Here is a 20,178-nt window from a genome sequence, read left to right as displayed (position 1 = left end):
TTATATTTTCAGAAAATAAGTTTGTTTGATTGTTAAAGTTTTGGGTAAGGCCCATCTCTTATAATTTCAGTACTCTATTACTAAAATAAGTTTATCCTATAATAGATATCTGAAAATCAACATCCCGGAGTGGATTTAGAAAAACTAGGCAAGTATCTTTTTAGTTCCTCGACAGCCGGACAAGGTAGGCTTCTTATGTACTATATATGGTTTGCAGTTTTATGTTGCAATGTTGAATTTCAGCATCAGGTGTAGTTTTTGACACGTATCAACTATATCATTTATTTATATAGCGCCACTAATTCCGCAGTGCTGTACAGAGAATGAACCAAATACTCATCATACTTTTTCTATACATGGACCTGCCATAGTTGAGGTGTTTCTTTTTGAAAGACCATCTAGGGGTGATCCATATGAATACTAGACAGCAGCAACACACATACTATTTATTGCAAGCGTGTAAACAAACCTCCAATGATAGAAAGTTAATGACCTGTATCTGACAAAATCCTGCTGGGAGTGTTTTAGAGCAGTGAGGATACCTTCACTAAAAAGCAGAGAATCTTTTACATTATAGATGCACTGGGCTTCTGACAAAATGCCCTACATGAAGCATACACAGGCCTGTATATAGCAATGGGATACAAAAGTGGAAGCTGCTCAAATCAATTTATAAGCCATAACAGGTGCTGAAAGGGTGGGGTTATCCTGCAAGGAACATACACACAACATTTTTTCCCCAGCACACTGCTATAGCCAGCAACAGATCTGCCATTTCTACTGTAGATAAAAATGCAAAAGTCTTTGTTGCACACATTTGCAAATGTATGTTTAAGCCATCCTGCCACGCCAAGGCGCTTTTGCTAATAGGATGGTCCTACTCTAAACAATGAGAGTCCCTATATTTGGGCCATACATATGTGTTTTTAAATTGAGAGCTAACTTACCAAAGAGGTACCCCAGAAGCCTCCAAATAGCAATCCAATGTCAGCACTCCCCCTCAGCTACTGACACCAACATGCCTCTCAGACAAATACAAAAGTGGAAGCTGCTCAAATCAATTTATAAGCCATAACAGGTGCTGAAAGGGTGGGGTTATCCTGCAAGGAACATACACACAACATTTTTTCCCCAGCACACTGCTATAGCCAGCAACAGATCTGCCATTTCTACTGTAGATAAAAATGCAAAAGTCTTTGTTGCACACATTTGCAAATGTATGTTTAAGCCATCCTGCCACGCCAAGGCGCTTTTGCTAATAGGATGGTCCTACTCTAAACAATGAGAGTCCCTATATTTGGGCCATACATATGTGTTTTTAAATTGAGAGCTAACTTACCAAAGAGGTACCCCAGAAGCCTCCAAATAGCAATCCAATGTCAGCACTCCCCCTCAGCTACTGACACCAACATGCCTCTCAGACAAATACAAAAGTGGAAGCTGCTCAAATCAATTTATAAGCCATAACACATATGTATGGCCCAAATATAGGGACTCTCATTGTTTAGAGTAGGACCATCCTATTAGCAAAAGCGCCTTGGCGTGGCAGGATGGCTTAAACATACATTTGCAAATGTGTGCAACAAAGACTTTTGCATTTTTATCTACAGTAGAAATGGCAGATCTGTTGCTGGCTATAGCAGTGTGCTGGGGAAAAAATGTTGTGTGTATGTTCCTTGCAGGATAACCCCACCCTTTCAGCACCTGTTATGGCTTATAAATTGATTTGAGCAGCTTCCACTTTTGTATTTGTCTGAGAGGCATGTTGGTGTCAGTAGCTGAGGGGGAGTGCTGACATTGGATTGCTATTTGGAGGCTTCTGGGGTACCTCTTTGGTAAGTTAGCTCTCAATTTAAAAACACATATGTATGGCCCAAATATAGGGACTCTCATTGTTTAGAGTAGGACCATCCTATTAGCAAAAGCGCCTTGGCGTGGCAGGATGGCTTAAACATACATTTGCAAATGTGTGCAACAAAGACTTTTGCATTTTTATCTACAGTAGAAATGGCAGATCTGTTGCTGGCTATAGCAGTGTGCTGGGGAAAAAATGTTGTGTGTATGTTCCTTGCAGGATAACCCCACCCTTTCAGCACCTGTTATGGCTTATAAATTGATTTGAGCAGCTTCCACTTTTGTATTTGTCTGAGAGGCATGTTGGTGTCAGTAGCTGAGGGGGAGTGCTGACATTGGATTGCTATTTGGAGGCTTCTGGGGTACCTCTTTGGTAAGTTAGCTCTCAATTTAAAAACACATATGTATGGCCCAAATATAGGGACTCTCATTGTTTAGAGTAGGACCATCCTATTAGCAAAAGCGCCTTGGCGTGGCAGGATGGCTTAAACATACATTTGCAAATGTGTGCAACAAAGACTTTTGCATTTTTATCTACAGTAGAAATGGCAGATCTGTTGCTGGCTATAGCAGTGTGCTGGGGAAAAAATGTTGTGTGTATGTTCCTTGCAGGATAACCCCACCCTTTCAGCACCTGTTATGGCTTATAAATTGATTTGAGCAGCTTCCACTTTTGTATTTGTCTGAGAGGCATGTTGGTGTCAGTAGCTGAGGGGGAGTGCTGACATTGGATTGCTATTTGGAGGCTTCTGGGGTACCTCTTTGGTAAGTTAGCTCTCAATTTAAAAACACATATGTATGGCCCAAATATAGGGACTCTCATTGTTTAGAGTAGGACCATCCTATTAGCAAAAGCGCCTTGGCGTGGCAGGATGGCTTAAACATACATTTGCAAATGTGTGCAACAAAGACTTTTGCATTTTTATCTACAGTAGAAATGGCAGATCTGTTGCTGGCTATAGCAGTGTGCTGGGGAAAAAATGTTGTGTGTATGTTCCTTGCAGGATAACCCCACCCTTTCAGCACCTGTTATGGCTTATAAATTGATTTGAGCAGCTTCCACTTTTGTATTTGTCTGAGAGGCATGTTGGTGTCAGTAGCTGAGGGGGAGTGCTGACATTGGATTGCTATTTGGAGGCTTCTGGGGTACCTCTTTGGTAAGTTAGCTCTCAATTTAAAAACACATATGTATGGCCCAAATATAGGGACTCTCATTGTTTAGAGTAGGACCATCCTATTAGCAAAAGCGCCTTGGCGTGGCAGGATGGCTTAAACATACATTTGCAAATGTGTGCAACAAAGACTTTTGCATTTTTATCTACAGTAGAAATGGCAGATCTGTTGCTGGCTATAGCAGTGTGCCTGGGAAAAAATGTTGTGTGTATGTTCCTTGCAGGATAACCCCACCCTTTCAGCACCTGTTATGGCTTATAAATTGATTTGAGCAGCTTCCACTTTTGTATTTGTCTGAGAGGCATGTTGGTGTCAGTAGCTGAGGGGGAGTGCTGACATTGGATTGCTATTTGGAGGCTTCTGGGGTACCTCTTTGGTAAGTTAGCTCTCAATTTAAAAACACATATGTATGGCCCAAATATAGGGACTCTCATTGTTTAGAGTAGGACCATCCTATTAGCAAAAGCGCCTTGGCGTGGCAGGATGGCTTAAACATACATTTGCAAATGTGTGCAACAAAGACTTTTGCATTTTTATCTACAGTAGAAATGGCAGATCTGTTGCTGGCTATAGCAGTGTGCTGGGGAAAAAATGTTGTATAGCAATGGGATGCCAGATTCCAAACCAATATAATTTGATACAGTGAGACTGGGTACACAGTACAGAAAATTTCTCCGGATGCGATATAGTCAGGGCCGGACTGGCCATCTGGCACTTCTGGCAAATGCCAGAAGGGCCGATGGCCAGATGGGCCGGTTGCTAGCTGGCCGGCCCCATCGCTCAGCACACAGACTGTCATGCCAGAATTCAGCATGACAGTCTGTGTGCTGAGCAGTGGGGTCGGCACTACACTTACTTCCTGGTGTGGTCGCTCCTCCCCTCTCTTCTATGAATGGCTCTGGAGATGTCACATGGGACGAGCACCATGTGATAGGTGCCGTCCCATGTGTTAGGAGAGACTGTACAGCGCGCTGCAGAGCGCACAAGGTAAGAGGGAGGGGGTAGTTTATGTGACAGGAGAGCTATATGTGGACAGGGGATCTATTTATTTGTGTGACAGGGGATCTATTTATTTGTGTGACAGGGGATCTATTTATTTGTGTGACAGGGGATCTATTTATTTGTGTGACAGGGTATGATTATAGTGTAACAAAAAATAACACAGAATTTACTGACAGGCGCCAATAAAAATGGGATCGACAAAGTTAAAAAATATATAAATCAAGCTCTGAATGACAATGAATACAAATTACCAAAAAAATAACCCCCCCAAAAAATATCCAAAGAATGACCTTTATGATTATAGTGTGTATGTGTGTAACAGTATAACTATAGTATGTGTGTGTATGACCATAATGTGTGTATGGGTAGCTCTTAATATAATGTGGGAGGTAGGCTGTTAATCTAAAAGGGAATTGCAGGTGGGGGCTAATTATTGGGTGCTATTCTATTTGTGGGGTGAAGATGGGGGCAATTTAATAGTGGGGCCTATCAATTTCAGATGGAGTGATTGGATTTTTAATTTAATGCTGGGGTGCTTTGGAGAGAGGGAAATAGTTTTATTTATTAAATGGGAATACTATTTAATGTCAGGGCTAGTTGTAGGGAAATAGATGTATTTATCAAATGTGAATACTAGTACTTTAATGTTGTGGCTGCAGTGAGGCCTAATTTTAAAACATGGATGCTATATTGATTTAACACCAGGGCTAAATTTCATCTGCTCATTTTTTTCTCCAAATAGGGCATCCAACATTCCAGGATCCAGACAAGCAGCAACTGATCTAAAGACACCAGCAGCCACAAGTGGTGACCATGACAAGACAGGTAGGAGAGACCAGGACAGTCTGCCAACTGTTCTGAATTTGATGGGTGACTGTCCCACTTAGTCAGGATTTGGTCTGACTACAAGGACAGTTGGGAGATATGTCCTGCTTCACACTGTACTGCTTGTTAAGGCAGAACTGCGTGCACCTAACAGTAGTGCACACTGTATTGCCTTTGTATTTGTCAAAAATTTGTCTAATAGCCAAATTGCATCATAGGAGCCCCCCTGACTTGAGTGCCTGGGCCGCCCGAGCCTTAATCCAGTTGGTCAGCAGGAGGATCTGTGCTCCGTCCCGGACAGGGCACAGCCTGCAGAGCAAGCCGTGGAGCTCTAAGTCTCACGAGATTTATTAATCTCATGAGACTAAGAGCTTCCCTGCTCACTCTACAGGAATGTCAGCAGCATCAGAAGCATAGATAAGTACAGTGGGCTGGGGGTGTCATAATGTATCTGGGGGGGTGGCGTAATGTGGATGGGGAGGGTCTGATAAATGTAATGTTTTATTATAATGTATGTATCAACGCACCATTTTGACCACGTCCCCAACATAATGTAGCTACGCCTTTGGCAGCACCGCCACTGCACTGCGGCACACATTTTTTTTTCCAGCTTATCAACAGAGGTGGGCCTGTGTGCTTTAAATGCCAGGGCTGATTTTTAGTCCCAGTCCGGCCCTGGATATAGTTAAGGATTTTACCAACAACTGGAGAAAAATAAATAAATAGACATCTACCTGTAATAACATATCAGCAGGTATTTTAAACAAGTGTTAAAACCTATAATAATGACTAGCAATAAAGCAGGAATGAGCTGGGGCCACAGGCTCGGAGGGCCACATGAGGCCTTCGGGCCATCTTTTGCTCATTACTGCTTTAGAGCTCGTTTAGCTACACCCACCTCCTGGAGGACCAGATCTAGGCACATATTTTGAAGGCCACAATTGGACAGGTTTGGTTTTTAGGAGCCAGGGGCATGTACTGACTGCTCATTGACGACAGCCATTTTGCCAATTTCTGTCCATCTTAGTGAAATATGACCAAAGCCAACAATTAAAATAAGAACATATGTCCGTGTGCTTTACTTTAAAAGTAGCATTACACATTTTTTAAACTAACGTGTGTGGTATTGTTCCCTGATCCCAGATATGAGCAGTCCCTATAAGTCTGCACCCATACATTACAGGTTTCAAACAATTATAATGTCAATCACACGATAAACGACCCTTAGGTCCAATATCACATTAGTGTGTACACGCCCACGATCATGTTTTATTTTCCCAAAGTACATTGTATCGTTTGATTTGATTTTTATAAACGGACTAAAAAAATCACCATAAACAATGGAACAATGATGGGCAAAAGTGTATATGCAGTCATAACCAGCAGTGTAGACAGATCTCTATGGAGTGTGCAGAGTCACAATCTTTTCAGCAGATGGTTATGACAGATGAAGAGTACAGATCTAAAGGTAAATTGTGTAGGTGTGTACACATAAATCTGCACGCTCATGGGGACTTTGTCGTTACAGACATCGTGTCTGCAGTAATTTTCTTTAGTGTGTACCAAGCTTTACACATGGAAGATGTCTGTAATCATTTTTCAACGAGACAGTGTAGTCGTTTAGCTACTTGGCAAGTGCGCAAAACCATTTGTACAGGGTCAGGGCTTTGCAGATGTTGCCACTCAGATCATTTGGAGAAGATGTTTTTTGTTTGCTAGTCTTGAACTATGTACTGAAAGTTCCAGATCTTTATTTTATGGGTTTGCTTTTATTTTTTTAATGAATTCCCAGAATTAAAGCATGACTTCTCCAGGAGAGAAGTCATGTGACAGAGGAAGGAGGGGGCGTGGTCACATTGTCACCTCACCATAGCCCCGCCCACACTATAAAATGCCGAAATTCACAGCATTGAATAGCTTAATGACGCAATTAAGCCCCGCGACCCCCCCATTCAATGCCGTGAATTTCTGCGCATCCGGGAGAGTAGGCAAGTATGATTTGAAAGACACAAATTACATCCACGAGTCAGTCAACAGTGCAAGGGTTAATATTCATTAGGCTGCTCTATTTCAATTAAATTGTATGCAATTAGCCAAACTTGGGATAAAACTGACTAACTGCGGATTGGTTACATTTAGCAACATGGACTAAACTAAAAACGTTGAACCCCTCACTGCAGATAGGTCTGAAACAGGGGCAGACCTAGACTTTTTTTATTTGGGGGGCGTCATACAATTTTGCATAGCCACGCACCTCCTTCATGCTGATTGGTTGGCTCTGCCCCCTTTCTTCCTGATGATCGGACCTCTTGGCAGCAACTTTAAGGTATAAAGATTGCTACTAGAGGGGGGGGTGGGGGTGCAATTACACTGATCGCCCCCTCCTCTGGATCTGCCAGTGCACTAAAACAAGTATTAACACGGTCAATTGAAATAAAGAAAAACAGAACAGAAATAAAGCTCAATAGTAAAACTATCTCAAGTAGCTGCTATATTTAAATACCCCTTCCCAGCCACTGGAAAGACTGACCTGGTCTGATGCTAAACTATCACACAGTCAGTGATGGAACTACCATTGGTGCAGCAGGTGTGGTGCACCGGGGCCCGTGGATATAATGGGGCCCACTGCACGGGGAACTAGTGAGCTGTGGTTCCCTCCTCCCCTGCACTGGTACCCACAGCTCACTAGTTCCACCTCTGCACCCGGTAGTTATCACACTCGCTGCAGTATGAGGGAGATATGAAAGAAAAGAAAAAAAGAAACTTCTAGACTTGAAACAAATATGAAGAATATTACCTTAGTAAATTTAGGTCAAGCAATCTGTTAGGTACACCGGCTAAATCAACAAGTCACTTCCTGCTTACAGCAAGGTCTGTGTGTGTGTGGATGTTCAACTGACTGCACACACAGGCCAATCATGGTCATTTTCTAGTCACATTTATGGACATGTCTGATAAAAATCAAAAATAAATCACGTATGTTGCAAAACTTGGATCCTCATGTGCTGCAATATCGGTCCTCTGGTTAAAATGCTACCTTTGTGGCCAAGTTAAAAAAAAAAAAAAAAGATTTTAAAAGAACAAATTTGAAAGTTAAACTTTTTTTGTCCAAGTTTGGACACTCCGCACACTCAGAAGAATATGTAAAGTTTCTTCTTTAATAAAAACACATTTTTCCAATGACTTTGTTGTTGGCAGTATAGTTTATGAGGTAAATCTTTTTCTAAGAGCTTACAATCAAGTTATTTTGACCCAGGTTCAGAGAGATTAAAAGATTTGCCTTAAGGTCATGTAGCTACTGAGTAACTGAAATCCAGGCACTTCAAAGGCAGTTAAATCACTTTGCCTTAAATGAAATATCTTTCCCCTATTTACTAAAGGTTAAATGTATCAAAGTGCAAGACAGGGAAAACCACATTCAATCAGACACCATGCAGAAAGCGGACAGATGTAGAGATATTTCTCAATTTCTGACATTATACCCAATGACAACATTCTATCTGTTGGCACAATAGCAAAAGAACAGCAAATTTGCAATGATACGAATTGTGCCTAAAGAGTGTACAATATGGTTGCAGTTTGCTAGTCGTCAATCTAAAGCTAAGTTTGGCCACACACGTGCTGACCCAAATTGCACAGTTTCAGTTGTTAAGGCATCAGTATAAAAATACTGAGTTTTAATAGGTCAGCCATCGTTTCCAGCTAGGCTAGTGAAGACGTTCTCAACGTGGTCACGAAGGCCACTAGCTGATCTAACTTTCGGCTCTAAATGACTCAAAGAGATTGGCTTTGCTTTCTCAAGGAGCCTCACACAGAGAGCAGAAGCTAGTCCATTGGGTTGAAAATAACCAAATCAGCCATAAAGATCCGCAGGGCCTTTCTCCCGCCTCATTCAAACTACCAATCACATTTGTATAACTGTAGGCACTTCAAAAGACACATTAGGCCCGAGTCATTGTGGAAAGTAAGAAGAAAAAAAAAAGGAGCAAATGTTCTCCGAACAAACCATGTTGCTATGCAAGGGGTGCAAATGAGTTTATTATTTTGCACATAAGTTAAATACTGGCTGTTTTTCATCTAGCACACAAATACTTGATAGCTTTATTTTACACTGAAATTTAAAGTTAATCTAGGACATGCCCTACCCCAACTATAAATCTGTCCATACATTTTAAATGTACCTTGCCCTCCAAGGTAACATGGTTTTGCCCAGGTGAAAAGTTACTCCTTTTTATGCTTTACTCACCCATTATATTTATTAAGCATTATTAGATCAACAAGGTAAATTCCATCAGTTTACATATTTTCATGAAAATGTTTTTGTTTTTTTTTGTTTTTTTAACTGGATAGCCATTTTGCTGCCCATATAACTTTATGTCAGAGACAGCTGCTACCTCATATCCATCCAGCTTAAGGGACAAGATATATAAAACCCGGGATATGGGAGAAACTCTCTTACCGCCAGAAAAATAAATCTTTCTCCAGCCCCAATAAAACAGTGTTCCTGCAGACTTCCGGGTGCATGCAAGTCAGGTGCTCAATAAGGCTATAAATGAATGGTTTGCATACAATTTTAGTTACGGTGTTTATCTTAATCAAATACCATTTTGTCATGTATCACAATAAAGGAAACCAGTGAGCTACATATCACCCTGACTTTTTAAAACATGTCTCCAATGTTTATCTGTGTGTCATTGGCCTCTATTTCACCGATAACAAAATCAGCAAATGCATTAAAATTTCGTATTGTACGCAGCTGCAGGTCTTGTGTAAAAACGTACCACTAGTTCTGCTTGCACCGCTGACAGAATGAGGGAATGGTGTATCAGTAAGGCAGAGGGTGACATTCCTGTCAGGTTACACACGCAACCAGAGGTAACACATGAATTGCTCTGGAACAGAAAGCTCAGGTTTTAAGAATAACAGAAGGGGGATCACAGAGGATATGCTTGAAAAACAGCCATCAGCAAAATCTTCAAAGAGGTATTGCAGTAAGGGCTGGCAGGCAGTTAGGAGGGGTACAGACCTGAAACAGCCATTTGCTAAACAGTGTACAGGATGGGAGCGAGAGATCAATATACTGGTCAGGATAGCAGTTAATCACAATTTGGTAAAAAGGCTTCATTAAAGCAGGATGCAGGTCAAAGGTTGCCACCATAAAATCAGTAGAGTAACTAGGACAGTCCTAATCAAATATAACTAGGCAATAGTGTGGTCAGACATGGGGTCTGCATCTCTCCAAAGCTCTTCCAATTCCTGGCTTGCTGGGACTCGTGGGAAGAGTAGTTTGTTTATATGGAGTGCCACAGGCGGGCACAGTCTATAGAGAAAGGGGATTGGATGGATAGTTGTGGTAATGGCAGTGTGCAGGGAATAAGATAAGTACATGTTAACTTGAACAGTATTGTCAGAGCACTATAACAGAGTCTTCAATGATTTAATCAGGCTCTGGGTTCATGGTGACATTTTCAGGTACGTAAATGAATGGAGCCCAAAGCTAAGTGTGTTTTATCCAAAAGCTACAGCTGGAACACATGTTCGTGAAAACGACACATGATCCAACACACAGATTCTCATGTTCTTCTCAGTGGCTCAAAGAGCACAATTTAGAGATGCTCACAGTTAATGTGAAGATACAATTTGCCATATAAAACATCAAAAACAGTCACAAAGTGTGTGTGTGTGTGTGTGTGTGTGTGTGTGTGTGTGTGTGTGTGTGTCATTATTCAGAAACTTTTGGAGGACCAAACATATTTAGTTAATGTTCTGTGGGGAGATATTTTCTTATAGGCTGAACTTCCTGTCAGCAATTCTACTAAACACCATTGCAGTCGGCCACTTGGAAATAACAGATAACAAGGAACAATATCTTGCACTCAGATATTTAGCAAATGTAACATATCAACTTCTGCTAAGAAGGGGGATTTTTAAATGTATCGTTGTGAAGGTATAGAAGACAACTTGTATTTTAGCTCTGATGGTTCTTTAAGGCCATATGTTTAATCATTAGTGATCATCTCTTAAGCTGCCCACAGATACAACTGTTGAATATTTAAAATGCCCACAAACAAAACCAATATATAATTTTATTTTTAAATTGAATAATTCATAAATAATCCTATTATCAAACAATTCACACATGTGTCTGATTTAGGATATACAGAAATTTAGAGCAGAAAAAAAAAAAAAAATGATCACTTAATTGTAATACATTAATTTGCTTGCACACAAGTGAATTCATGTAACAGGTGATCAAAGAGACCAAACTTGGACAATCACAAATAAAAAAAAAAAATACAAAAATAAAATGTTTACTTTGCATCATTTTAACTTACTCACATGTCACAAATATGAACCTACTGAATACCAGCATAATTAAAAATCATTGTGCTACATTGGTAGCTGCAGAGTGAGATTTCAATATGGCCTGTATCGCCTCTGAGAATCGCTGCTCTAGCAGACACGACTTCACTCAAAAGAATAAAAAAAGCTTCCTCACGCAGCTGCATTTTTTTTTTTCAGTTTAGTTTGAACTGTGTAATAGGTCATCTAAGCCTAGTATGTCTGAGCTACCTGTCTGTGACAGTTCTTTCCACATCATCACACTTATGATCAAGTCTAGAGGTCAGCTATGCTAATGTAAAAACAACAAGGGAATTATAAATGCTTGGCACAAACATTAACTATATAAACCAGTAACTCTGTGTAATACTTAACAGTGTAATTATAAGCAGCTTTTGTACAATATTTCCCTTTTAATGTAATTTTTTTATGTGCTAATTAAAATACAATGGGATGAGGGGAGTTGCTATTTGTAGTCAGAGCAATTACTTTGAGTAGACAGGAGCTAAATTTTCAAAACTGCTCCGCAAAACATTTGGCACAGAATTTTGCACGTTTCTCTGGCGGTATTTGGGTTTAAGTGATCAGTGCTGAATTCCATTATCATTTATGTACACGCAGGAATAAACTAGTCCAACTACAACCACAAACCTATCCTCCATTCATAAACTGTAAATCCTGTTGAATGCATAGCTTAAAAGATACAGGGCCTGATTCATTACGGAACGTAAATGCTGATGCGCATCCATAGCATTTTGTGTAAAATTATAGTGCGCATGCCCACAAACTGACCTAGATGACAGTGAACACAAGTACACCCAATTCATCTTCGAACGGATAGGACATTCACGACAGCCTATGACTTCATGGGCGGAACAGGGGCAGAGAGGGGTACAGTAAGGTTATGCCAAGGTCGACAAGCAACAGTGTCCTATTCAAGCTTGGGGCATCTTCTTTTTCCAGGCTGCACCCACTCTATGGAATTCTCTCCCTCACACAATAAGACTCTCCTCTGGTCTACAAGCTTTCAAGCGTTCTCTGAAAACCCACCTCTTCAGACAAGCTTATAATATTCCTCAGCCACTACATTACCCTATTAGCACCTGTTCTACAACTACCCCTTGACCAACATTGTTGTGCGACAGGATCATTTATCTTAGGAGTCACTTTTACCTTTGCACTGTGGCTGGGCTGACTGCAAATGTAGACATAACCTCATGTGTCAAACTCCCATTGTCCAATAGATTGTAAGCTTGCGAGCAGAGCCTTCTCACCTCTGTCTGTTTTACCCAGTTTGTTTGTTTACTATGTTTGTCCCCAATTGCAAAGCGCTACAGAATATGTTGGCGCTATATAAATAAATGATGATCATGATGTATACTGCATACACAGTGCTCAGTGTCTTGAGGTCTTCAAATCCAGTGTACCATGAAAGCTTCGGAAAATGTTCCCAATTTGCCAGATTTTAACACACGTTGTGAAATGAACAGCAAGTGTGTGCTTTTTAGTACAGGGAAATATATACGCACAATAGAACAGTTAATCTGAATATATAAAATTTTACATTTCTATACTTTAAAACAAACTTTATTTCTAAAGAGACTGGTTATCCAAGCACCCTCAACCAAGGTTATAAATAGTCACTTGTTTTTAAATGGTTAATAAGCCACATTAAAGCCCTTTCATTTCCTCTCTGCCTTGTTATCTGTTTTGAGGTTGAAAGGCAGAACAGAGTTTTATTGTGTCTACCTTCACAAGCAAAACAAGGACAGGCAAAAGGAATGACCCATCTGTGGGCCTGCTGCTTGTCAAGATGCTTCGTAATCGGCACGTTCCCATTAAATCTCCAGCTAAACAAACACAAACAAAACCCGGCATGGTACCTATTAGCAGGAAAGACCTGATACCTATTAAAAAGGGTATAGATTTCTGTTCTAGGACTGCAGCTCATACCAGATAAAAAAGGGCTGGCTAGCACAGAGTCATGCTCATTTTACAAGCCATCTATAGACCCATTGTAGAGCCACGAGGAATGGGCCCTCAAAACACCAAGACCTCAATGCTAACTGGCTCTCAGCTTCTGATAGTTTGGGTGGGACCTGCCAAAGTTATTTAAAATACATACTTCCAGGACTGATTTGTTGAATTCAAACAGGGTAACCTCTAATATAAAACCACAGACCCATTTAATACTTGAGCAAGTCGCTAGAACCTTAAAGGAATGAGGAGCCATCTGAAAGAGAAACTAGTGAAAGACAGTCGGGATTGCCAGCAGCAGATGTTTATTTTTATAGCGACTGGTCCATCTTTCATGTCTTCATCTTTCACTGTCTCTTCATTCCGACCGTACCACACTACTGGTAGTTGCACAGAAAAGCCAACCGCCAATGGCAGCTTTAATATGGCTGAGAACGCTTTTGCCTTATAGTAGCCATACATGGTTTCCCTACTAACAGTTTCAATTGTTCTTCCGCTACCGTATGTATAACTTGTTCCCCACACCCATTTGATTGTGAGCTCATTTGGGCAAGGGCATCTCCACCTTCCGTTTTATTTAATTGTATGTTATTTATATCACAAACCCCTCAATGTACAGCGCTACATAATATGTTGGCATTTTATAAATAAAAGACAATAAGAATCCTTACTCAGTCTGGGAAGAAAATGCAGTTGTAAAGGCACAGTTAGCCGATAGACATAAAAGGTAAAATGTGAAAGCCTTTGCTCTCAATTACCTAAATAAGGATTAAATCCCTCTTTTTTGAGGCAATGCCACTTTAGAGTAGAGTAAACATATGTAAAATACCTTCTAGTTTAAGTAGGCTATTGTTATCATTCCTTTACTGCAACATTAACAGTAATTGGCCATGAATAGATAAACACAGATAACTGTAATAGTGCTGGGTCAAAAAGAAAAACGTGTTTTATTAAGTTTAGTGGTTGGTTAGTTGGGAATTTATAAGGGACTTAAACCAAAGCCTTCATGGTTTCATTTAGCCCTCAAACCCTGGTGATTTCCTATTGGTCCACCACAAGCCCTGCATCATAGATAGAAGTCATCAGTCCATGGCTGGCACCGATTAGAGTTACGGAGTTTGAAGCAGCTTTATACTGGATAGATTCTACCCTCCCCCCGACTTTCACAACTTCTTGGTCTAGCACATCTCCTCCTTTGACATAAGCTTCCATCCTAAGTATTAAAAAAAAAATAAAAAAAAATCTTGTACACCTGCGGTCCTTCTTAAATAAGCTTCCCCATGCTTCAACTACTGTTAAACCCAGCAAATGTTTTTTGTAATATATGAAGAAGCTCTAAGAGCAGCCTGTTTTTTTGCTCAAGAAAGGTCTTTTCTCCTTTTCAAAATAAAAATAGGCCCTTAAAACCCTAACGAATACCCTGTTAAAATACTCTCTAGGCACTATAGAAATACCATTGAGCCACATCTTGCCCTGATGACAGCTAATAAGCTTGAAACAGCAGGATGCAAGTTGGATTTATGACTCTGCCTTTCAGCCTGTAAGCATGCTGAAAAACCATTGGTTCGATGCATGGTTGGCCAAGTAAGGAGCGATTTCTGTCTCTACCCAGAATTCCAAGAGAGGCTTAATTGTTATCATTTAGTTCTGTTGGTTAATACTAGTTGTCAAAATTAGGGAATGTAAATACCTATTTTTAACAAAAGTTCTTATTACAGGTGTCCTATTGTAGGAGTAAAATCACCAATAACTCCCATTTATAATAAATTAATTTAATCCTATTCAGAAGTAACTATTTAAAGCCAATTTTATCTTAGATTATCTGCAAATCATAATGCCACAATTATGTGGCTGTTGCTTTGCACCTACGTTTACACCTCAAAATTGTGGCCTACTCTACGTCAGGCCCATACTCAAAGACCATTGCCCCAAAAGGAAACATCTGCTGTACCAGCGAGTCTCATGTACATTCTTCATGTTGTCTGAAGATACTAATGGCACCTGACTAGCCCATGCTGCAGATAATCATTTACCTCTTCCAATTGCAGAAGCATAATTCTACTCTGTTCCCCTGTATCTAGGATTGTCAACACATGCTCCTTCTGATGTCAGCCTAATAGGACGGTAGTAACATGACAGGACACCCCGCTTCCCATTGCCATACCCCAAGAACGGCCACATATGGCAAGATAGCCATCTCTTACTAGTTACATTTTATTACAACGCCATCTTGCTGCCCACACAACGTTCCACTGTAAATCTGAATTTATAAACGCATTAGAGCAGGATAGAAAATGCAGAATGTTCACTGACAAGCATTGAGCCCCCTCGCCAGTGTAAATCGCAGCTTAAAGACCGCCCTCTTTAGCACATTAAACAGACAAACTTGTTACAAACATGAACAGCATTTTCACTGCACTCCATTTGGCTGATGCAAAAAAACTCCAAGGTCCCTTTGCGTCATGTTCCAGTAAATATCTTGAGAACGCTTTGAGCAACACCATAGTCAGTTTCTGAAGACAAATGTAGGTAATGCCATTTTTATTTCTTATAGATTTCCTGGTTTAAAGCATATGTCCAGCCACAAATTAATATTTAAGTCACCAGCATAACTCCCAGCACTAACCGAATCACACAGTTGTGTAGTATTCACCACACCGCTGAGTGCTACATCGTCAGCAAGATCATAGTTTGTGCAAAACAGTGCTTTATTAGTATCTAAAACAGTTTAAAAACTAATACAGAGCTGTTTTTCATATCTACCACATCATCAATGCAGGGAGATCAGCCAGTGCAGTGCCAGTAAGGTCTAACACCCCACAACTGAGGTTATTCCTGTCACATGGACCCCACAACTGTGCTAGTTAGGAGGGGGCAAGTGATCACTATTTAGTTTTTGTGTAGACATAAAACATAATAACTTCAAAGTGAAAACCAAATGGGAAAGGAACAGCGAAACATAGACGTGTATGCATTCTGCACTTAACCTGGGAGAACGATGCAGAGCAGATGTGTCAAACTGGCGGGCCAAACGCATTTTTTTGCAACCCAGTGTTCAGTTAAAAATTCACGGGGGGGGGGGGGGGGGGGAATTAAATTGTCCGCACTACTGTAACGCAGCCTGCGCTATTCTAGGGGAATTGCATTTCCCCCCACTGAAGGGGACAGAACAGTTTGCGTGTGAGTTCAGTCAACCTTTCCCGTCAGTGTCACGTGCCGAATCTGCTTGTCTCCATCAACCCACCCACGCTGTATGTTGGTGCACGCAGTCAGAAAAGTGCGCTTTCGCAATTCAAGCAAACTGCTTGGTAATCTGTGACCGTTTGTGTTCAAAACATTATTATTTGTTTGGTAGGTGGCTGTCCTAGTACATTTTATATGACAGTTTGTAGACTGTTTATCAAAAGTATTAACCGTATGGGCTGACGAAGGTCATTTATTTCTTTTTAGTTTTCTTGTGTCCCAAACAATCTTAGACTTTGATTATTTGGCGCAATTGGGGCTTTGAGTTTGAGATGCAGAGGATGCCCAACAGTCTGTTCTCTCCCTTTTGGTTAAGGGATAGTAAAAGTACAAACAATGTGTCTGCCATTGCTGAAAAGTGTGTGTGTGTGATTTATTTCTTTGATAATGGTGCAGCCAACACGCTATTTTAAACAGACTTCAAGTTTTCTTTGAACATTTTACACTGCAGCTATCAGCACCAAATATATTGGTGCAAAATATAAAGCCACGACATTTTTATATACAGAGAGCCCGAGAAACAAATCCGACATATGGTAGATTTATGGTTAGTTCTACAAAGATCAGAATTTCAAAATCTACACGTTCAATGTTTGTTAAGAAAAAGGTGAAAAGAATGGGAATAATTATCATCAATACCAAAATAGAAAGCTAAAGAAACACAAAATAGACTGATCTTTTGCTTATGTATATAAAGTCATGCAATAAACCACACAAAGCTCTTGCTTTCATCCAGTTTTTAAAATAACATCTAGTCTGTCCTTGATTCTTATGGCACAGATAGGGAAGATATTGGCTAATCGATTGTGCTGCTCAAGTTAACACTTTCACTGCCATAATTGTAACCTGCCTTAGATCAAAGAATGTCAAGTTCCAGAATTTTCAGTCACTCTTTAACATTCAAAATAGAGTGGACAACAGTAAAATTATAGTCCACATAACAAAAGTAATCCAAAAAAAAAGCAAAGCATTATAAAAAAATAAATAAAAATAAATAAATGGATAAATGCTCATTTAAAAAGATCTCCTCTCCAAAAGAAACAGACAGTCTATTTGGTTGAACATGAAGATGGGAACTAACTTCTCAACTTTCCACATCACACACAAAAAAATGATTAAAGTGCTTGAGGCTTCCCCTAGCTATCCAGATGGTGGGTATGCAATAATATAATGCACCACTACATCTCCTTGCAAATATTTACATTTTCTTTCTAATAAGAGCTCAACAAAAATGACAACATCGCATTCTTCCTGCAATAAATCCTGTGGGACAAAGGCCTAATGACCCCTCCTGTCACTGCTATAGTGTGTGGCTCGTTCCAAACATAGGAGATTAAGGTTTTTAAAAAGATTAGAGGAAAACAGTCTATCGCGTGATCATTTGCACTTGTTTGTTTCTTCAGCACTTTTTGACAACTATGCTGCTAAACTTTGCATCCACACATTTTTAACCAAGCATATACAAGCAGGAAAATAAAATTAATTGCTCTTTAATACTGATATCTATCTTCTCTCTCAAATCGTAAACAGTTAAATAGGAACTACAACTATGGAAACCCATGCCTCTGAAGTGTCTGGACAAAGTGCATAGCCCTGCCAGGACACCAGATTCCTCACCAAATACAACAAAAAAGTGATAATTAAGTATTAAAAAAGCCATACACCACTGTGTGTGTGTGTAATAAATATATCATATATCATATATATATATATGTGTATATATATATTGCATACACCATCTACTGCAAAACCTTACAATATGCATTCAAAAGTTCACTAATGCAATAAATAAAAAAAATTACATTTTAATTCATTCTATACAGATGGGTAAAGGTTAAGACAATGCAACTAGTTTAAACTAGCATTCATAAAAATTAGATAACTGGGGGTGGAAGGGATCCACCATCTGGCTGTATTAGACCCTCAAAAAACAAAACAAAAAAAAAAACAGCAACACACTTTTGAAATATAATGAATTTTAAACAGCATTAAATCCAGCCTGCAAAATATTTACCATAAATCTTGCGTTATTCCCTGCTTCAGTGCCTTTGATCCAGAAAAAAAAAATAAAGTCTCTGTAGGACTCTAAAACACAATCCAAGCCATAAGGTCTTCAAAAATACTCCACTAAACCCCTTAATCTTCCAGCAAAAGACAGCAGTAAAGAACAAAAAAGCCTTGAGATGTGAATCAACATAAAAAGAGTTTAGTTTCGAATCGGTCTTTAAAAACCATGAATAGTCTTAAGTGTCATGTATTGGTTTTGCATTGAGTTGAAGTTGGTAGCATTATCCAGGCATTAAATAAACCACAAATAAAAGGATCTAAAGCTTCAATAGAATATTTTCCAGGCTGATCAGAGATACCCTTAAAAATTAGCAGTACAAATTATCTTTATAAAAAGAAAAATACAGGACCACTCCAATTCTTGCAAGATCAGAGCCTCCGTGTCTTATTAATCTTTATTTTTTTCTTCCTTGCAGTGAAAATTCAATTTATTTTCAAGCCTCGGGGGCAGCGTTTTCATATCACGATGACAGCAGAAAATAAAATATAGAGAAAGAAAAAACAATACAAAAAAGGAATTTAAATATTAACATGCACGAAAGAAAAATGTCTTTGTTACCATTCTTGTAAACTCCACACAAATCAAATGGCCAGCAGAAATACCAAAATTATATAGATATATATTCCCAAAGAGAAGGAACCGCCAGCCTTTAACACATCCAGTGGTGGCTTCTGCTGCAGATAATAAATATTACCGAAAGAGAAAAGAAGTGCAAAATGTGTTGTGACCCCAGTGAGCGAGCTTCAGTGCAGCACAAGAAGGATATGCACCATGCAACATCCACTTAATCCTCTCCTGTGTGTTACATCCCGTTTGCTTTGCTCTCAGATGTCTGGTAGCAGCTTAATTCCTCCAGACATCCAGGCTTGTGTGGGAGCTGTGGTGCCAGATTTCCCCAGCCAGCACAGAGGGTGAATGGAGAGAGGCGAGGAAGGGGAAGGAGCCGATCGTGCAGAGACTGATGGATAAGCTGATGATCTGCGCCCCTGCACCAGCTCGGTCCAAAGCGTCCTCTCAGCTGCTCTGCACGTCGGGAACTGACAGGGAACCAGAGCGATGCTTCTGTCTCCGCTGTCATCCCCACGCCCTTGCCGCGCCCATCCCGGCGAGACAACCAATAGCAATTTAATATGCAAAACGGACGGACCAATGGGAGGAGGGGAATGTAAGCTTTTCAGGACAGGGAACTCCCATTTCCTCTGGATGTTACTGCTGTCTGTATACTATTAACATACTCACATTAACATGTTACAAACAGTAGATTTTAGTTTGTGTGCTGATCAAAAGTTGACATATTCAGTAGTAATATGTACTTTTTTTTTCTCAGTACCTTAAAAAAGATAATATAATGTTTTTTTCTCATGCAAAGAAAGTTTTTACAAATATGTTATGGCAAAACCAAGTATCCTGTTTCTAAGCAATAGTTGATCCAAGCAACCTCAACTATTTTTTTTTTCTATCTCTACTTGTTTTTAAATGGTTAATAGACCATATGCCATTAAAGCCCTTTCATTTCCTCTCTGCCTTGTTATCTGTTTTGAGGTTGAAAGGCAGAACAGAGTTTTATTGTGTCTACCTTCACAAGCAAAACAAGGACAGACAAAAGAAGGAATGACACATCTGTGGGGCCTGCTCGTCAAGATGCTTCGTAAACTGCATGTTCTCATTAAAGGAACACTGTCAGTTTTTTTTTA

The 20,178-nt window shown here is 39.9% G+C and overlaps 1 protein-coding gene across 1 annotated transcript in view; it reads right to left on the bottom strand.

Moving 5' to 3' along the window:
* FAM222A (family with sequence similarity 222 member A) overlaps positions 1–19,507 on the bottom strand; it is a 68,641-nt gene extending 49,134 nt beyond the window's left edge. Inside the window, exon 1 of the mRNA XM_075214334.1 lies at positions 18,431–19,507. The gene's annotated coding sequence lies outside the window, so the exon portion shown is untranslated. The remainder of the gene's footprint in view (positions 1–18,430) is intronic.
* Positions 19,508–20,178: the final 671 nt, after the last annotated feature.

Source organism: Mixophyes fleayi, chromosome 1 (assembly GCF_038048845.1).
Source record: "Mixophyes fleayi isolate aMixFle1 chromosome 1, aMixFle1.hap1, whole genome shotgun sequence".
In the NCBI taxonomy this organism is placed as follows: Eukaryota; Metazoa; Chordata; class Amphibia; order Anura; family Limnodynastidae; genus Mixophyes; species Mixophyes fleayi.
This window is presented reverse-complemented; position numbering and strand designations above follow the sequence as displayed.